At 33.1% G+C, this 16,726-nt stretch overlaps 1 protein-coding gene across 3 annotated transcripts in view; it reads right to left on the bottom strand.

The window, feature by feature from the left end:
* Positions 1 to 16,726, bottom strand: part of LOC126750068 (uncharacterized) — a 133,667-nt gene that overhangs the window by 83,339 nt on the left and 33,602 nt on the right. The gene's annotated exons all lie outside the window — the stretch shown is intronic.

Below are 16,726 nucleotides of genomic sequence, written 5' to 3' on the forward strand. Positions count from 1 at the left end.
AAGAATAACTTAAATGCATCGAAAACGTTAGTGAATTTTAAACTAGGCGTTTGGACTATAAGATGACTTTTTTTTAGATGTATTAATAAATTTTTCAGGATATACTTTTTACGCATCTTATAGGCGCGGACTATTATAAAGCCACGCCTACTGTGACATTTCGCACCAGGGAACAATTGCCCGCTCGCTCTATCGTATTGGTGTGACTCTATACGAGTACTTTAGTCCGGGCGTTTTTAAAGTTTTCAGATCGAGCGTTTTAATAAATATTTAAAAAAAAATATTTAGAAACAATGCAAATTTCACGACGAGATTACGACGTTGCCAGGGTATCTACAATTTTCGAAAATATTAATGAATTTGATACAAAACGAACCTACGAACCGTGACATTTTGAAATTTTATTTGCCTCTCATTCTAACACAATAGTCCAGGTGATTTTTCCCACAATTTGGTTTTTTTTAAATAATTAGATTTTTTTGAATGAATTACTGATCATATAACTTAACAACGTTGCCAATATACGCAAAATTTCCAAACATCTTGAAAAAATTAATGATTAAGCTACGCCTACTACAACGCTTCCGTGATGTAGAACAATACTCGCCCTCTCGCACTAGCGCACTGCCATGACTATATTAGAGGATTTTAGTCCGGGGGTTTTAATGGATTTTTTAGGATATAATTTTGGTGTATGGATATTTTGGCTGTTAACGCTTTAGTGGGATCGAATATTTTTGGTTTATTGAGAAAACAGTCAAAAATATTTAAATTTTTACTTTAATTACTAATTTTTCGCAAAACATACGACTAAAACCCAATTTTTTCTACGATATTGCGACATTGGTAATGCATCTATTGCAGCAGAATTTGCCACAGGCGCTTGAACTATAAAGCCCCGCCTACCATGATATTTTTTAATATTATTTGCCTTCTCATTCTAACGCACTTAGTATTATTTTTTTGTATATAGATTTTTTTGCTTTTTAATCCTTTAACGGGATAATTAGTTCAATATTTTGATTTTTTCGAACATTAGTCAGAAATAGTTAGATTGAATAATATTTTCTCTCATAAATTGCAACGTTGCCAATATACTAGTAATGTCCAAGTATCTTATGATGATTTCGCCATAGGCTCTAGGACTATTAAGCCGCGCCTACTATTACGTTTGACACCATCGAACAATACTTGCCCTCTCGCTCTAACACATCGATGTGATAGGAGGATTTTAGTCCAGGTGTTTTAATGAATTTTTCATGGTAATAATATTGTGTTTGAATATTTAATTTAATAATTAATTTATCGGTACAAAAAACAGAAGTGCTTCTACGATATGGCGGCGTTGCCAAGATATTTACAATTTTCGGACATTTAACTACATTGTGTTATTGTTCAGTTGACACAGCGTTCATATTATGAGGCGTGGCTTTATAGTAGTCCAAGCTCTTGTGATAAACTTTTTTTTATGTAGAAGAAAATCCATCATCAGTCGTATCGGGATTTTAAGGTGGTGAAATGTGATTTTCAAATCTTATATCTTTGAAACTAGCCGACCAAAGTAAGTCATGTAAAACTTTGAATTCCTTGAAATTTTACGTAGAATCTCGTAATATGGGGAACCTCCCAATTTAAATGAAGCATATATACACTAAGGACTAAAACAGAGAGCCTTTAAATCAAAATCACTAAATGAGATACCTAAGTGAGTGATGAAGTTTTCCGTCTGAGAAACTGAGAGAAATTATTATAATAACTCATTGCTAAATGTACCTCCAGTTTAACCTCACTAAATAACCTCACATTTCTGCTCGCAAGCCGACTTATTATTAACTTCTCTCGACCTCGGTAATAGATAAACGAGAACGGAAAAGCGACTCGTAAAAGTCAAGAAAATATAAACCAAATTCTAATTTTATGCAGTTTCGCGTGTTCTAAAGTCACCTTTTTACACGCGGAAGACGAGAAGCGAATTACAGCATCTTCTAAATATACGTGGTGGCTAAACAAGTGCGTTTTAACCCACTTACGGTTAATAATGACAGGGTGCATCCAACCCTATACATATGGCCTCCGTGTGACATCTGGTTGTAAAAAGAAAAATATACGATAAATAAGGAAATATTCGAAATTTGTCACACAACATTAATTGCTTTTGAGTCCCATTAAAAACGAAATGTCTGTATTTATGTTACCGTACGGTAAAAATAGACTCGTTTGGTCCGTGACTCTGGATGTTTTATTTTTGTTTTCAGATAGTGGTTTTGAAGTTTCTCTCACAAAAGGGTCTCTATTGCCTTTTATAAGATAGAGGTTTAATATCCGCACAAGCGACTTAACTAAGGAAAAAAATTACATGTTTGTTTTAATATCCCATAGCACGCCACTTCCACCCAATAATAGTTACATCGAGTAGCCGAGTGTGCAAACTTTCATACTCCGTTGAGTACTAATTATGGGAATCATTAAAGGAACCCAATGGTTCCCACCGTATCCATCCTAATCCCCTTTAATGCTCAAGAAAATTATTAACTTTCATTGGATTGAGCTTTGATTGAGGATAACATGCGATTTAAAGAAAAACATAACTTTTCAGTTAAGTCAAATGATATAAACCACCAATGAACTTAATTTTTATTGAAATTTTGTCCTATTCGCTATAATACCCAATAACACACATCCTCCAATGGATGCCTCGTATTTGTCCAAACTAAAGGTCAAAATGTCCATGAATTAATTGACCATTCAATGGATTTTAAATTATTTTTATCCAATGGAGTTTCATTGGCCTAAAAAAGGATGTTTTTAAAAGAGGCTACGCCTTTACGGCTCTTGACTTTGAATTCAATTAACACTTATATAAGCCAAATGAAATTTTCATTGACATTTTTCTTAAGGTATCTTTCATCGGCCATAACATGATTCCAGAGCCATGCAAAAATCTAAAAGCAGGTTTCCAAGGTAGCTTTTATATACACTTATTACAATTACATTATAAGGCTATGCCCAATGTTTTTTTCATAAGGGTTTCTTCCGCTATCTTGAAAATGTATGTTAAAGTATCTAAGCCACGCCCATAGATAAACAATATTTAATTCTTAATTGATATTTTTTCCAAGATGGCTTCCATAGAGCTATAGGATACGCCAAAATTTTTAAAAGAAAATCTCAAATACGGCTACGTTTATTTTCAATTATATTAAAAGGGGAACGAAGACACGCCCAATGTTGCTTTTCAAAATGGTTTCCTTCTGCCATTTTGAAGTAAACATTTTAACATTGGCTATCCAATTCTCATAAGCGATTTTTGATTGTTTCATTGTGTCAATAGGAAGCCACGCCTATCCCATTCCCAGCCGCCATTTTGAATTGCGTCAACATTTATAAGCCACGCCCACGCCCACTAAGCAATATATAATTTTTGTTATAGGTCTAGGCCTGATAATGGAACACGTGTAGCTTTTAAAAAATTATATATATGTTCAATAAGACCCTGACTTGGAGTTTTAACTTTTGTTTTATTTCTTGGTACATTTGGTCTCTTGGAAAGAGGATGGATGATATGTTTCTATTTGAAATGTTTTCTAAGATCGCTCCCATTGCGTCTCAAGGTCACATCCAAATAAAAAAAATCGTTTTTCAAGATGTCTTCCTTGCCCTCTTTTGTAGTACGTCGCATGATACAAGCGACGTCCAATTATAATTAAAAAAAATTGTTTTCATTAAATTTTTTGTAACACCAGCAGTCGTAGCCCCGCCAAAATGAAAAAAAAAAATTTCTGCCGCCATTTTGAGGTACCTCTAAGCCACGCCCAAATAATTCAACATCATTTGATGTCCAAGACGGTTTCCATCCGCAATTTTTCATTGTGTCAAACACAGCCACGCCCACATGGTTCCCATCGGCCATTTTGAATTACGCCACAGAATATAGGCGTTGTTTAAGATATTAATTTTTTTTGTAAATGAAGATAACTTCCCATTCCACCACTCTATTTTCTTATTATAAACAAAAAAACTTTTTAAATTGAATTTGATTTTTTATTGAAATTTTTCAATAAATATCAATAGAAATACCTTCTAGCCACGTCCGAATGAATTTCTTTTTCAAAATGGCTGCCCTCCGCCATTTTGAATTACGTCGCAACGTCTATATACCGGGTGTCTTATAAATATTGGTAAATAATTTAACAGCACATTGTTTTTAAAACAAGAATGAATTTAAGATTTCTAGTCCAAAAGTCATAGACAACCAAGATATAGGGTGATAAATTTAATGTTTTTTTTTTTACTTTTGGCCATAAATTTGGCATTTATTCTTCGTTTGAAACAAAATTTGGACAATGACATATAGCGCGCCACCCAGCAACATTTTCTTTTTTTTTTTTAAATTTCATGACTTTTTTAGGTTAGCATAATTTAATTTTTTATTTCAAATATGCATTGTTCAAGCAGTTTTGCTAAAAACGTACAGTTCAAAAATCTCACTCCATTTTTCGAGATATTGACATTTAAAGTTTTCACTTATGCACTCAAAAAATGACATTCCATACATAAAACTTATGAATATTTGCCAGTAAATTATCGACATGACCTCCATTTCCTACAAAAATTATTCCTCTGTTCGAAATGATTCAACAGCAGTTAATATTGGTTTCATGTATCCCCATATGTAAAAATCTAATGGGTTAAAGTCTGGACTTCATGCGGGCCAAAGTCTTCGACTACCACGTCATACGCAGTGAGTAACGATAAATAACAATAACGAACAGAAAGAAGAGCGCAATAAAAGGTAATAAATAACGGTACTAAAATGTGAGTTTGAATTTTTATCACCAGTCAATAATTGTAAATAATATTCCCTAAAAATTAAAGTCTACTTGCCAGGTCTCCTTGACTAAATATTCAGCCTTTCAACATAGTCATATCGACCTAGACTAACATTAAAAATTTAATTGACATATCGTCGTTATTCTTCCAAACTGACTTATCTCATTTTTCCTAATTGTTCAGGAGAGCGAATTTAAGTTTTATTGATTATTAGGCTGTAAAATTGGGAACTAATAATTTAGTTAAATGAACATATTTTTAATTTATATAAAGGAAAAATATGTTTACTTTAAACTGTCTAAGAGCGTTAAGATTAAAAACTTTCGGTTTCTTAAATTTTTTGAAAAATTTCAGATACGACTATTTGTGAGACCAAAATATCTAAATTAAAATCATTTACGCCCATTTTTTCTTTAGATAATACGTCGCTTCAGGCAAATAAAACGAAATTAAAAAACATTTTTTTGTATTAAAAAGTTTTTTATTGCAATTCAAAATCAAACAAAGAAACGCGCATAAAAAATTCTTCATAAAAAAGTAGTAAAAAACAAACTGAACAAAGATTTTTTTTTAAAATAGATAAACGTCATCCTAAGAATAATACTGTAGGTAACAAAAAACAAAAAGGTCACTCTTAAAACCACTGCCTACTGTCAAGAACGAAAAACAAACAAATAACACAGTTGCAACCTATTTAATGTGGAAGTGAACGATAGAAGTTATTGTGCTCTTCCAGTCTTCTTATGGGAGTTTGACCAATACAGAATGTTTGAAAATCGGAGAACTTCTCCTTGGATACTTTAATAGGTTCTGAATTCACCTTTCCAGGATGTACGTTGTTAAGGTTGACTTTAAGGCGTTTAAGTGACAATGATTTGTAATTTTTTCTTCAAGATGGCTTGTTTTGAAAAATATCTCCTGAAGAGAATTTTTACTCACCTTAATTACCATAAACTCCGTCCATTTTATCTGCTCTTCAGCAGTTGCTGTTTTTACCGATAGAAGTCTTAAATCTCTTGCAAGGCCTTTAAAGTCCAAAAAATCAGTAAATTCAAGGGGGTTAACTTGGTAAGGATGTTGTCTGAAGACTGGATATAGCTGAGAGGGCACGAAAATGTTACCAGCATGGGACATAGCATGTGAAATAGTACTATGCGCAGAGTCTCCCTCGTTCTGGCCATGACACGACTCAAAATATCTTAGGGTTATTTCTTCTAGATTTTTACTATGCAAAACTGTATAGAGTAACATTGTAGCCATTATGCTATTTTTATTCTGGCCGCTACAGCCATCGCAATACATAGATACTAGTTTCACTCCTTGATCATCGTAACTTTGCAATGCTTTATTTACGCAAGTTGCTATTTCGGATGAGCCCCTTTTGCTAGCACATTCGTCCCAACAATAGCAAAAGCAGACTTTGCTCGAGATATTATAGAAGGTGCAATTAAAAACTGCTAAGCGTCTTTTGTAATACACGTGCTGTGTCTCCTTAGTTTTTGGTAAATAAATCACCTGCTGCAAATCAAAAGATGCACATAGAAATATTGGATCGTTGGTAGCCTTTAACTTGCATCATTTTTTTGCTGTCTTACAGCAATTTTTTCTTGTTCGTGTTTCTTGTACTTGTCTTCTAATGCAGATTTTGTCTCCGGATCTGCTGTTTTGTACGTCATGCACAGTGAGCACTGGTCTTTTTTAGGAGAGTGGAATGATAATTTTTTCGACTTGAAGACTCTTAGTTGCAAAACTTGGTTTACGCTCATCTTCTGAAAGTGACTGGGTATATAAGTAATACATTTTGGAAACTGAGAGATCTGGATGCAAGTATTCTCGGCTTATACTGGATCTACAGTAGTGGGATTCCATGCGAGGAAATCTCGCTATGTGTTCCTCAATGTTAAGTCTTACTGCGTAGTCTCTAGCAATAATTTGTTCAGATTTTCGGCCACCTCTTTTATCTAAACTCCCACGCCCAGTGAATCTAATTTTTCTAAAGCAGTTCTTACCACTCTTTCTGAGATACTCAAGGTGTTCAAGAAAAATTTTTTGCAGACACGAACAGGGCCGTTTTTTACAGAAAATAAAATATCTTACACTGTTTTGTCTGCGTGATTGTTCCGTTTTTATTGTTTTTTGTTTGGTATCGATTTTTTCCGTATGACGCACTATAAATTCACGTTGACGTATGCAGCAAAAATTTGCAAACGCTGAGATTCATCGATTGTAGAGCAACGCCGACCTAATTTTTGGCAACTTTCACCTCCGCATCTCGGCTTAATAACCCTAGCTGAAATCACTTTTAACCCTTTGACTGTTAAGTATTCTTTACCTGAATTTCGTAGATGTTTGGCCAGTTTTTGTTTATTAATACGATTTTTTTTATTTTGTACCTCTTCTTTTTCTGTCCCTTCTACAGTGTGATGTTCTGGTTGAAGGTTTGTATTCGAACTATAAATATTCTTTTAGCTTTCTTTTCTCTATAACTTTTATCGTGTCTACCGCAATCTGGATTGTCGATAAAATGGTCCCAGCATAGCAAAATTAAGCAACGCTCGCATGAACTAAATACTTCAACTTTACATCTTCTTACTTCACACGTAGCTTTGTATGGAGGATCAGCGTCAGAATCATAGCAATCTTCCTCAAAATCCTCGTAATCATCAGCGTTTAATTGTTCTTCGTCTCTTGAAGATAATTCGTTTATAGTTTCTACAACAGAGTTTCTATTAACCTGTCCCAGGACCAAGTCTTCTTCGGACCGTTGTTTTTCTTAAAAAAATATTTCTATATCAGAAATCAGCAGCCAAAATGATGAGTTCGAAATTCCAAAAATTTTGTTTCCTTACCTGAACTTTTTTGAATTACACCCAAAGAAGTATCGTCATAAAATGAATGTGACATTACACACTCTGTATCTATTATTTTATCACCAGAGCTCGATCCCCAGAGGTAATTTTATATCAGTCATTAGTTTAAAATAAAATTCCAAAACTAAAGTTTAAATAATTCCGAAAATATCATTCATATTCTTACCTGAACGTTTTTTAAATATTGCACTTTAAGGAATATCGTCATCAGATGAATTAGACATTGTACACTCGGTGTCTACCGAGGTGTGTCTACTGACTTGCCTTGTAGTGTTTCTGAAAAAAATAATTCTATATCTGTCAGGCATTACTGTAAATAAAATTTAAAGTGAAGTTCCACAATACCAAAATATTACACACTGTCTTACCTGAACATTTTTTAATTTTTACAGGAAAGTCGGCATCAGTATCTATTATTTTTCCACTATACCACTTATTGGCTGCAATAATTACGCACTTGGATTATTATTCCTGTCAGAACTCGTAAACTAAGTTACGCCTGAAGTGGTTGGATATGTTTAAAAAAATAAATACCTCACAAACTGACGTATCTCGACCTACGTCTGTTTGAGAGAATTAAAATGTAAAATATTTTGATATACGACAAAATGTCTTTCATTTTACCAACGAACCAATGCGAATTGAGTTACGCTACTTTGTGAGATAAAAGTTTACTTATTTAGAAGCAAGTTGCTGTAAAAATCACAAATTCGCATTTTTATGAGATACGTCAGTTTGAAAGATAACGACGATATGTCATTTCATTTTATTCAAATTGCATATTTTTATCTAAAAAAATAGAAACGTTATTTGTGGAAAAATACCTGCCTACTCTGAATCGATTCCATTTAGTTACGCACACAAAATAACTTGAAAATCGCACGCAGTTTTATTGGGTGTCACAGAATTTTCATTTGATGAACATTTTTATCACGATAAAACACAAAAACCAAATACAGTAACGCGTTAATTAATTACCGATCTCGCACTTGCCTATTTTAATACTAAAATTATAAATCACTTAGGAGCAACTTAAACAAAATAAGCAATTTCTACTTTTAATTTATTATTCGTGAATTGTTTGTCAAAATTTGTCTGTCGCATTGTCCAAACTTCGTTAAAAACGAATAATAAATGCTAAATTTATGACCAAAATTCATTAAATTTATCACCCTGTATCTTGCTTGTCTTTGACTTTTATACTAGAAAAATGTGACTCAACCTCATTCTTTTTTTAAACGGAATCTGCTGTTAAATTATTTACCATTATTAATGGGACAACCTGTATAAACAAACCTGTCCCGCTCTTTAACAACGAAATTGGATATCTGGATCTCTCCACGTTGTTACCAAGTGAAAAATGAAGAAAATATGCACATAGCAGATGTAAAAATAAACTGATACTGTTAGAATGGGAAAAAAAACCTTCTGGTCTAAAAATAGACAAGGAGCATAATGTTATTTCACCTACAAGTGAAAGATGGTTTTTATGATCGTGTGGTGCACTCGTCGAGGGTTTAAGTTTTGCCGTGATAATAAAATTTTACACTGTCATTACGTGTTTCGCCATAATTTGTACTGAAATACGTGGGGCTCATTAAACAACGTGCTAGCAGCTATTTGTGTTTGCATACCAACCAGACAAACTAAGAGCAGTTTTAGCGCCTTAGTATTACCATCTTGTCAACGCCAAAAAACTGTTATATTCACTAACCTAACTCGATCATAACGATTTTCTTCGCTATTCAGTCCTTAAAACGTATATGACTGACAATACAGTCTGACAGATGACACGTGTCAACGTCAAATGTCATTAAAAACCAGACCACCCCTTAGCTTCTATTTTATTTGTTCGAAACAAGGTACCCGCGACCGACCGCATTGAAACGTCAAATCGGTTACGGTCAATTGTTCACATTTGCTCGCGTATATTTATCTGGTCGTACTTGACCAGAAAACGGTCAAGGGCCGCTTTGATTTTCCATTTAACGACACATGTGCTGTAAATAAGTGTTTTTTTTTTGTTAATTGACTAAATAACGAGTGAATAGAAGGTTCATTATTCAGTTTGTTTGTTCTATGGGCACATCGTTGCATGTTTTTACTGCTTAATTTTATTTATGTTGGCCGCGACGATCCAGACCCGTTGTGGTGTCGACGGTTCTGACGTTGACAGGTGCCAAAGTGCTTGTAGACAGCACACGTAATTGAGAGACGTAATTTTAGTTGTCACGTATTTTATGATAATGACCACATGTATAAAGTTTATGTCGGCCATCTTGCTTGGCAAAATTGACAGAAATGACATTGTTGACATTGACTGATAGAACATCATTTTGTCATATCATTTGAAACTTTGAGTTTGTTTTTCAATGTATGCCGTAAACACGGGTTGGGTTTGTTTTAAGGATACTATTTTAAATTAATGACTTTTTCGTAATGGTTTAATTTATTTGCAGCAATTCCAGGTTTCCGGTAAACAAATGTGATTTTATTTGTTCCTGTTGTCGTCTTGTACTGTCAATTTTTAATCTTTAATAAAATGAAATTCAGTTAGTTTCAATCAAGACGTTTCACCTTTCGAATATCTAATTTTTAACTTGATCATTATAAATAGATTTCCGAAATGTCTGACCTGTAAGATGTATGTACATCCTAAATGGTTCTGATAAACAGTAATAAAATATTTTTTCGATATGCTTCAGACCCCATTACAAGAAAAACGTGAAGTGAGATATGCAATGTAAATTGTATTAAAACTTGGAGCGATAACATTTTTTCTGATCACTTCTCTTCAACAAATTTTGAAAACGCTGATACTGTTGGCTCTACACTATAATACATATTTTTTTTAAACATTTATTTTGTCATTATTAAACATTTAAGCTGTATTTCATGCTCCGATCTTACACTTCCTGTGTTTACTGAGACGAGACAGAGGTTTAGAGTCTAAGAGAGCTAAGCACCCAAAATGGATCAAAGTGAATGTTTTTGTTATATCTTGAAAATGGCATAACGTAAAAATTTAAGTGAATAATTTCGTAGGTTTTTACGTCATTTACAATTTTGCAATCCTTGCGATCGTAAAAAACAAACATTTCACAACGAAAAATGTAAAAAAGTAATTTTTGGTGACTTTGGCGCCCTCTAACTTTTTTGATTTTCGTTTTACAGTTTTGTGCCCGCGAGAAAAAAATGTAGAAAATTAAATTCTTTACTTTTTATGTTATATAATAATTGTTTTCTGCCAGAATTACGGTTTAGCCAGAAAATTGATTCAAAAACCTTTTTTCAGTTTCCCAAAAAAAGGGAGTAGGTTCTCAACTTTTTTAATTTAAGCTTTTTTTATGAGCCACTACTGTCGACTCTCAAAAATTCAGCGACTAAGACATTTTTTACAAAAACAGGCATTTATCGATGCCAGATTGACTGCACTACATTGTCAAAGAGTTCATTTAGATATATTGTTTTTTAGACAATATTATATTATCGAATTTTTAATAAGATATATCATTCAACAGTGACATTTAGATTTTATTCACATCAAAATATTATTATTAGGTTTTTATAGAATATTTAATTTAGGAGTGGTTAGATTTTAATATGCTACTTTTACTTCTTTTGCTCTTTGTATCTGGATCTGGCATGTTTTGTTTTTAAATAATTTTTAGTAACATAGATTATGTATTCTTTTAACTTGTGTAGGTTTAGTACATATATACACATTAAAATGGTCTAAGGAACACTTAGAAAAATAGTTTTTTTCGACTTATAAATTTTTATATATTTATATTTTCATACGGAATAGATACTACCTTTAATATTAAGATACCAACGAAGTAAAATAAATATTTGGGTACAAAAAATCATGCCAGAACAGCGTTTTTTGCTACTTGCACATTTTGTCGAAATAACGCAGATTATAATTTTTAAATTCTAACGCAATATCGCATTTTCTGTGGTTCCAACCGAACAATTGTGATTTAGTTTTTATTCAATAAAAATGGATGGACGACATTTAACTCGAGAGGAAATGCTAAGAGCAGTCGGAACGCTTGAGGCAGGAACAAGTCAAAGAGAGGTTGCAAGAGCTTTGGATACATCTCCCAGTGTAATTAACCGTTTGTGGACAAGATATAGAGAGACAAATGATGTTAGAGAACGGCATCAAGGCCCGTCGCGAGTTTTATAACTTGGCAAGCTCAAAGAAATCCCACGGTAACAGCCTCTGTTTTGGTTCAGCAGCTCTCACGAGTGCATAACGTCGAGGTTTCAGGTCAAACTATTAGAAACCGTTTGCATGAGAGAGGACTTCATGCCAGAAGACCCCTAAGGGTTCCTCGGTTAACTTTAGGAAATCGAGATGCAAGATTAACGTGGTGCCAAGAACATGTTAATTGGAATCAAGAAAGATGGGCCACAGTTCTTTTTACGGATGAGTCTCGATTTCCATTTTATCCCGATTCTGCTAGAATTCGTGTCTGGAGAGAGGAAGGAAATGAAAGTCGTTTGCGTCATGCCCGGGAAGTAGTAAGGCAACCTGGTGGATCACTAATGTTTTGGGGTGGCATTAGACTTGACGGAAAAACGAACCTCATTTTTGTGGAAAATAAAATGACTGGAATAAGTTATAGGGATAATATACTACTGCCTGTAATTGTTCCATATTTACGCGAAATGGGCCCAAATTCGTTGTTGCAACAAGATAATTATTTTTTCAACTCATTTATTAATAAAACATCTGATGAACTTTCTGTAAATAGTCTATTATACGCGGACGATAATAAAGTTTTTTATAGAATTAACAGCATTTTGGACTGTATTTTACTTCAAAGTGACTTAAACAAACTTAATGCATGGTATAAAAATAATAACCTGCCTCTAAATGCTGCTAAATGTAATGTTGTTTCTTTCAGTTTAAAGAAAAAAATAATTATTTATGACTATACCCTAGACAATGTCACAGTCCCTAGATCAACAGTTTTGAATGACTTAGGTGTAACATTTGATAGCTCTCTCTCTTTTCAGCGACATATTACAGATATTGTCAAACGTAGCTACAGAATTCTAGGTTTTGTAATACGTAACTCTCATAATTTTAATAATATCCTCAGCCTAAAAATCTTATTCTTCTCATATGTCAGATCCATACTTGAGTATGTCTCAAGTTTGGTCCCCCTATTACCAAAACCATAAAAATGAGATTGAGGGTATACAGAGAAAATTTCTAAAATTTCTTTGCTATAAATGCGATGGAGTGTACCCAGAAATCGGTTTTCCACATGCACGGTTACTGGAAAGATTTTTCTTTCATTCTTTAGAAGATAGAAGAAAATCTGCTGATTTGCAGTTTCTATATAAATTAGTGAACAACTTAATCGACTTGCCAGAATTATTACAAGGACTGAACTTTCACATACCTCGCATATCAGCCAGAAACTCACAAACATTTTACCTACCTAGACCAAGGACTAACATTAACAAATTTTCTCCACTACGCAGAGCCTGTAACACATACAATTCTGTTCAGGGTCAATGTGACTTATTTAACTGTAGCACAGCAGATATCAAAAAAGTACACTATTCTTAGTAAAACTTTGTTTTTTTTTCTTTACTTTTCTCATTGTTTTTCTTTTTAAGCATTTCCTTATTGTTATTGATTGTAAATGTATTTTTTTTTCCCATTCAGTAATTGGATGTATTTCTGTTGAATGGCGTAAATAAAATAAAATAAAAATAATGCCCCACCACATCGAGCACGGCTTGTACGAATCGCTATTGAGGAAAATCAAATCAATCTTCTACCCTGGCCCTCTACCTCACCGGACCTTAATCCAATTGAGCATGTTTGGGATTGGTTAAAAAGCCAAGTTCTTCAACGATTTGACTTTTTTCAAAGCGCTCTGGAGCTTCGTCTTGCTGTGACACATGTTTGTGAGGAGTTGCCCCAAGAATTAATTAAGAATTTAATTTTAAGTATGCCTAGGCGATGCCAAAGTGTTATTAATAATAGAGGTGGACCATCTGACTACTAGTTTAATTTGTATTTGGTAAATTTTTATTTTAATAATTTTCTTTAATAAATGGTAATAAATGGGATTTTGTTCTTTATTTTTATTTGGGCCCTAAATTATGAGTAAATTATAATCTACAAAAAAAAGTTAATAATTATATTGTTATTTTATTCGAATAATGTAAAAAAATTGCAATAATTAACTTTTTTCCAATCTTCTCAGAAATATTAACATATTTGTATGTGTTCCCTAGACCATTTTGCTGGGTGTATGTTTAGTATTTATGTCGTTAGTTTTAAATATGATCCGAAAACATTACCTTAATTGTTTGCTAGTTGAAACATATACTTTATAAAATGTTCTTTTTTTTCGAGTCACAATGTTGAAGCCCAGAATCTGAATTTGTTCGCCTTTTATTTGCATATATAGTTTTATATTTCACTTAAAAATATTTTATGTATTGTATTTTTGAAAATAAGAACCCTACTGATTCTATTTTTATGTTAGTGAAATAAGGATATTTAGGATCCTTAGATATACCATAATAAAATAGCACAGAAACACAACCTTTTCTAATCTATTTAGGTAAGGGTATTCTAATTGATATATTCTCTGTTATAATACATAGATTATTTTATATCATGTATATAAAATTAAATAATAATTCTATTAAAGAAAAACATTATGCATGTTTTAAAAACATATGTATGTATGATAATATTGTTAACTAATTATTGGCGTATATTAACTCATTTAGAAAATGAGAATCCTGTAGTCTCCCTCCACTTATTTATTAAACATGGTTCAGTTTTTTAAAGTTCATTTCAAGGAATTTTCGTTTTACCTTAATCTACGACTCCACTTTAAGTATGGACTATTTCTTCATCATTAAGATATGTAAAATAAAGCAGAAAAAAATGTTTATTTTATCCTGATCAATAGCTTATCCTGATCTAGCATTTATTAAAAAGGTCCTATTTTCTATCAGTAATCTTTTTGATTAAGTTAAATAATAACATTTCTTACTAAATTAAATTTTAATTTTCCCGCCTTAATTTGGTTATCTACCATTTTAATTGGTCCCAATTAAGTACACCAAACTGTCAAGTTAGTTACAGCAGTTTTCGTTGCCAAATGAGGGGACGCTAGCGGATTTGTCAGAAGAATTTCTATCAATTTGTATGCATCTATATTTTTGTGTTTTGTGTTATGACATGTATAATCAATTAAATCTGTAAATGTAACTAATACCCATGTAAACCGACGGCGAGGCTAATTTCTCGATCGAATCCGTAGAAATCCTCGGATTTTTCTACCTGACCCCGTTCCTCAATACATGCTAAAAGTGAAAAAAAAACAAACGATATTTATACGTGATCTGCCTACGATCTTCTCCTGTAATACGATTAACCATCATCGAACGGTACACAAAAAAAAGAATAAAATGTATAATTGATAAAAATGACGTGGATGCAATTCATACGTGATGGCACGCTTAAATGTCGCATTACCGTTTAATACGCCGTTAAATTCGGATTTACGTAAATTTCTCACTTTTGCCCCATTTTGCCGTAAAAACAAAATCGCATTCGGCAAATACCTCGTTCACGCGATTATTTCTGGCATAATGCGGAAGCGGTCTCTTTGATGTTAACATTGTCGTAAAGCTCTGGAGAGGACGCGAGTTATTTTCGCTATTTACTTAAGGTAGGCCACAATATGAGTTAATAAACTTCGGGAACGTTAAATTGGCCGCGACAGCCTCCATTACAACATTTTGGAATTTTTTTCGCGGTATTAGCTTTGGCAATCGTCCATCTCTTCTACATATTGTATGGTGCGCTGTTAACAGGTTAGGCTTGAATGCGGCTAAATGTAGTGTGGTCAGTTACTCTAGATCAAAAACACCCTTAAATTTTGATTACTTTATTAATGACACTATTTTGAGTAGATTAAAGCAAAATACTGATCTTGGTGGTATCACCTTTGACTCTGAATTTACATTCGTTCCACACTTCAACAACATAGTCAAGTCAGCCCTGAGAGGGCTTGGGTTCATAATTAGAAATTCTCAGAGTTTTACTTTGGGATCTACATTAAGACTGCTTTTCTGTATCTTTGTGATATCAAAACTGGAGAGAAACTCTTTTAGAATCATGTTGATCTTCTTGAATCTGTTCAGCGTAGATTTGCTAAGTTTTTGGCCTTCAGGCAGGATGGATATCCAGTTAGAGGGTTTGATCATCGGCAACTATTGGAACGCTTCAATCTACATCCATTACATCTCAGAAGAATAATCTTCTCTGTAAAATTCCTGCATGGGTTACTGAATGGATTCATTGATAATTCTGTACTTCTATCTGGTGTACGTTTCATGGTGCATAGGCTTAATGCTACACATCCTCGTACTAATATCCTGTTGAAATGGCCACTATATACAATATGCGCTATATTTTATCGGATTTGTCACTTGTCCGTTATAAATTTCTCTCCGGTTCATGTGATTGTCGATATCTTATACAGTGCTTTCATTTCAAAACGATCCACCCTTAATAACTTTCTTTAAAAAAAAAAAAAAACACGTCAAATTAGGTATACAGGGGGACGTTTAATTATGCATTAACTGAAGTTCTGTCAATCACCTCCTCACCTCCAGCTAACCTCACTTTAATATGTCAAATGGGAACCCCCATCATGTGATACATCATAGTAAGCAGCGTAAAATTCTCTATTCAACGGTACTAAAAAAAATGAAATCGGTAAATGTGTAAGCAAATAGTTAGCGAAAATGTCTAGAAATAATGAATATTTTATTTACGCCAAACTTTGGTATTTTAAATGAATACTTTTAGTGTGGTACCTACATCATTTTAAAATTCTTACATTTTTTATAATAGATCATCAAAAAAAAAATACAAACAATTTAGAAGTTAAAATGGAGTTAGGATGGAGTTCCCGCGCACTACACTTTGGTAGTTCGAGAGTGGCTTGATAAAAATTTTCGAGAAAAGT

Source organism: Anthonomus grandis, chromosome 2 (genome assembly GCF_022605725.1).
Source record: "Anthonomus grandis grandis chromosome 2, icAntGran1.3, whole genome shotgun sequence".
Classification (NCBI taxonomy): domain Eukaryota; kingdom Metazoa; phylum Arthropoda; class Insecta; order Coleoptera; family Curculionidae; genus Anthonomus; species Anthonomus grandis.